Here is a 5,181-nt window from a genome sequence, read left to right as displayed (position 1 = left end):
TTGTAACAAAGTTAGTTAGGTAGATATTTTGTAAACATGTGGAGTGTATATAATTTCAGATCTTCAAATTTCCAGTGGAAACTTTGTTATACATGGCTCTGCCCTAGGAATCATGGCAATACACCAACAGCTACTAAAAGAATACAAAAGGGAAAAATTTCCCAAACTAAAGACGGACAATAGGAAACTATTCCTCCAATTGTATTAAGTTAACATAGTGCATGTAGAAGACACGAGGGCTGTTGCATGTGCAGTTACACCCAATTTTAATAGGTACCATATGCCATTTGTTTAGAACCAAATAACATGAAAACGTGGACAATACATGAATGAAAACTTTTTGAAATGGATTTATCTTTAATCTATATGAGGAACAAAATTTTCGTTTGTTTCCGTTGAAATGGTCAAAGTGTTTCCAATTCCCAAGAGGTCGAAACGAAACACTAGTGGAATAATAAAATTCTAGTGTTTTCATTGAAACACATCAAAACATAGTGAAACACACCAAAACATTGCACTCTCCTACTAGCAATAAGCCTAAAATTAATATATGCTAGCGAGAAAACTTGGGCTTTTGGGGCTGATTTTAATTGTGTTTTTTGGCTAAATGGTTAGCAAAACATAAGAGGTTTTTCAAAAATTTATTTGGGGTAACAAAAGGGTAGGGTTTGAAGAATGAAAACACAAGATTTTACAGATTGTTTCAGGGCTAAATGGTTAATCAAAGGGCTTCAAACTTTGATGTTCAACAATGCTGATTGCCTTTAATGGTTCATCAGAGGACATAGGCAACAAGTTAGCCACCTCAAGGTGCAAATTTTAAGCAGGGCTGACAGGAATTTTCCAAACTTGTAGTTACTTTAACGATAAATATCATCCAATTCTTTGCTTTCAACTTTTGCTACTTCAGGGACAATACATGTAACTTCAATTGGAGGCTTTCTCAACCTTCATAATCTTGTCATCGTTCACCTTGGGCATATCTTGTTTGTTTTCCTTTGCTTATAACTCCAATCGTGTGAGGTTATGATCTTTAACAACAATTTTCATTATTTGTGCTACTTGTAGTGCATGCTTAACACAATTCTTTGGATGCTACATGAATTATGATCTTGTAGTAGGCTTAAAACCATCTTTAAATTCAACGAATTTTTGGTGCTGGACTTCAAGTGTCAAGTGCCCTAAGTCTTTTCATATATTCTTCAAACAACATATTGGCATGTCTTGAAGAAACAAATTGTTTGCATGAATTTACTTTTTTTTTTTTGATCGGCAAAAAGAATACTTTATTGATGGAAAAACAAAGATTACATCAATAAAGGGGAGCTTGGAGCTTAAAACAAGCTCCAACCTCCAAGTTGGTGAGAAACCAACGAGCCAAACAAAACAAAGGAAGAACACATTTGAACATTTGAAGCACCAATAACACCAAAACCAGAGCAGGCAAACAGAACAGATAGCCCACAGTTGAAGCACCAAACAGATCAGGTCCTGCAGTTAGTTAGGCACCAAGACAGAACAGATAGCCAGCATTCCTACAAACTAATTAAATACAGCAGCAACAGCAGTTCACCCACCAAGATTGTTAGCCCAACACATCTGCAGTTCACTACTACGGCCCTATTAAACAGGTCATCCTCTGCATCAGTTGCACCAACACAGAAACACTCAGAAACAGCAGTACACAGGTTATAACCTCAGTGCATTAGGCAGAATTTCACATTTTGCAGATTATACACCAGATCATCAACAGAATAGCAAAAGGAAGGACTAAAGGCCCTGAACCACATTGCAACCCGTGTTTTGATAAGATCACACAGCTTTCCAAAATCCAACTGTGACTCGTTAAAGATGATTTCATTCCGTAGCTTCCATAACGACCAAAGCACTGCCAGTGGAGTTATCTTCCAAATTACCTTCAATCTGTTTTTGCATCTAAACCCAGCCCACCATTGAATAAGACCCACCACTGACCCTGGCTGTACCCATGATATGCCCCACCATCCAATAATATTAGACCAAACTCTCCAACTAAATGAACAACACAGTAGCACATGGGGTACAGTTTCCTTTTCCTCTCTGCAGAATACACAATTAACATCAGAGTTGGGGCTTAGGATTCCAATTCTTTGCAAATATGTAGAAGTCTTGATCCTCCCTTTCCATGCTAGCCAAGCAAAAAATTGCGCTTTCGGAGGTGCTGCATTCTTCCAAATGAGCTCCACCACTTGTGTAGGCATGGTAGTTGTTAACTCACTCCACTTGTAAGCAGACGAAACGGTAAATATTCCAGATCTGTCCGCAGCCCAGGACAACCCATCTACCACCCCGTACCTGAGCTCTGGAGCAGTTTGTAACAACTCCTTCATTTTCCTCAATTCTTCAACTTCCCATTGAAACAGTACTCTTCTGAAAGACAAGTCCCACCCCCCACTACCATTACTTGTACTCTTAATCACTGCCACTGATACACCTTGCTGCATAGACACAGAGTATAATCTAGGGAATAGGTTCTTTAAACAGTCACCACCAACCCATTGATCCAGCCAAAAACTTATGAGCCTCCCATCCCCAATGGTGATCTTTGAGTTGGCCTTAAGTACCTCCATCAGCTGTGGACACTTAAGAGCCACCTTCAAAATATCCCTCCATACCATAGAATATCTGGAATTTTCATCTTGATCTGGCCACCTAGATCCACCATTATGTGGGTACTTGCTGATAATCACTTTTTTCCAAATAGATTCAGATTCACTCCCAAACCTCCACCACCATTTAAGAAGGAGACATTCATTCATGGTTCTCACCTTTCTAATACCTAGACCCCCGTTACTCTTGCTTTGAGTAATTTCTTCCCATTTTACCATATGAATTTTCCTTCTAAGTTCATCACCCCCCCACAAAAATCTGGACTGAATTTTATCAATTTCTTTGGCTACCCCTTCAGGCATTCTAAACAAGGATAAATAAAACACTGGTAGTGAAGATAGCACAGACTTGATCATTGTCAACCGACCAGCGAAGGAAAGAAGCCTACGCTTCCATGAAGCAAGCTTTGATTTGAATTGATCGATGACAGGTTGCCAAGACCTTCTCCTCCTTGGGTTAGCCCCCAATGGCATCCCTAAATACTTCAAAGGTAGTTTTTGATGCAGACAATTCAGTATGGCAGCAAATTCTTTGGTAAGGTCTTCATTAATACCAACACCACTCACCACACTTTTGTGATAGTTTATCTTCAACCCAGACAAGATTTCAAAGCATCTCAATATTCTTTTGATATTAAGCACCTCCTCCCTCCTTGCCTCACAAAACAAGATTGTGTCATCGGCAAATTGTAGGTGGGTAATAGTAAGATCATTAGAACCAACTGATGCACCCTTGATTAGTCCAGCCTGGACAGCTCTATGCAACAGAATATTAAGACCCTCAGCTACAATGTTAAATAAAAAGGGGGATAAAGGATCACCTTGTCTGAGACCCCTTTGAGGACTAAACTCAGCTGTAGGTGATCCATTCACCAGAATAGAAATTTTGGCAGTTGAGACACATTCCTTCATCCATCTGATCCATTTTGCACCAAAACCAAAATTTGATAACATGGAAAATAGAAACCCCCAATTTATTGAATCATATGCTTTCTCGAAGTCAAGTTTTAGTACAACACCTTTCTTTTGCTTCTTCTTCCAATCATCAACAATCTCATTAGCAATCAGAATACCATCAAGGATGCTTCTACCCCCAATAAAAGCTGATTGAGACTCACTAATGATCCTTGGTAAAACAGTTTTGAGTCTACTAGATAACACTTTGGAGAGCACTTTGTACAATGATCCAATAAGACTGATTGGCCTGAAATCACTAAGAGAATAGGGATTTTCATTCTTAGGAATCAAGGCAACAAAGGAGCTATTAATACCAGAGACCAGCTTAGAGTTAGTATGGAACTCACTCATGAACTTCATCACATCCCCTTTAATTATATGCCAACATTTCTGGAACATCAAAAGGTTAAATCCATCCGGGCCAGGGGCCTTATTTCCATCACAACTCTTAATAGCTGCCATAACTTCATCTTCTGTGAACTCAGCTTCCAAAACAACACGCTCCTCTTCTTCCCCAATAGACTTAAAAGGACCATTTAAACTTGGCCTATCAAACCATGATTCTGAAAACTGCCTCTGAAAGTGATTAAGCACTTCTGTTCTAATTTCCTTAGGATCTTCAGTGGAGACCCCATTAACCTCAATTGAGCAAAGTGCATTCCGATTCCTTCTCGTGGAGGCCATGATATGGAAAAATTTAGTATTTCTATCGCCTTTTAATGACCAGTTAGCTCTAGACTTTTGTAACCATACCCATTCAACCATTTTACTCAAATTCCATGCTTCGCCTTTTAATTCCCTAAATTTAGATCTCTCTGACTCAGTGAGTACTCTTTGCTCAGCTAACAAATCCAAGTCATGTATCTCCTCCTCCAGTTGCTTTAGCTTTGAATCCACCTTACCAAACACCTCCAGGTTCCATCTTTTCAATGCTGCTTTAAGTAATCTCAATTTCTGTAGGCATTTGAATCCAGCCCAACCACTGACATGAGATTCAGACCAAACTTTCTGCACAACTTTCTTAAACTTCGGATGAAGACACCAGGCATTTAGAGACCTAAAAGGCTTTGGACCCCAATCTCTTTCATCTTCCATCATTAAAATAGGACAATGGTCCGAGAGCCTTCTTGGTAAACCCCACAATTTAAAATTAAATTTTTGCAACCAATCTGGGCTGAGTAAAAATCTGTCCAGCCTACTCCATTTGACACCATTTTGAGAATTACACCAAGTAAACTTTCTCCCCAACATTGGTAAGTCACACACTTCTAGGTTTTCGATTAGCTCGTTAAAATCCTTCATACCGCCACATCTTTGGGAACAACCGACCCTCTCAGAATAGAACCGAATCTCATTAAAATCACCCCCCAAGCACCAAGGATTAATAAAATTTCTCTTTAAATTCTTCAAAGTTTCCCATAGTCCCTTCCTCTTAACACCATCGGTTTGCATGAATTTACTTGATAGGAATATACTTCTTTTGAAGCTTAAATTTCATCTCTTTCCATGTGCTTATTGGTTGCACTTCCAATCCTCTTGTATTTTCTTCAACACATACCACTACATTTGTGCCAAA

The sequence above is a fragment of the Camellia sinensis genome, chromosome 12 (assembly GCF_055761805.1).
Source record: "Camellia sinensis isolate YWXY chromosome 12, ASM5576180v1, whole genome shotgun sequence".
Classification (NCBI taxonomy): domain Eukaryota; kingdom Viridiplantae; phylum Streptophyta; class Magnoliopsida; order Ericales; family Theaceae; genus Camellia; species Camellia sinensis.
This window is presented reverse-complemented; position numbering follows the sequence as displayed.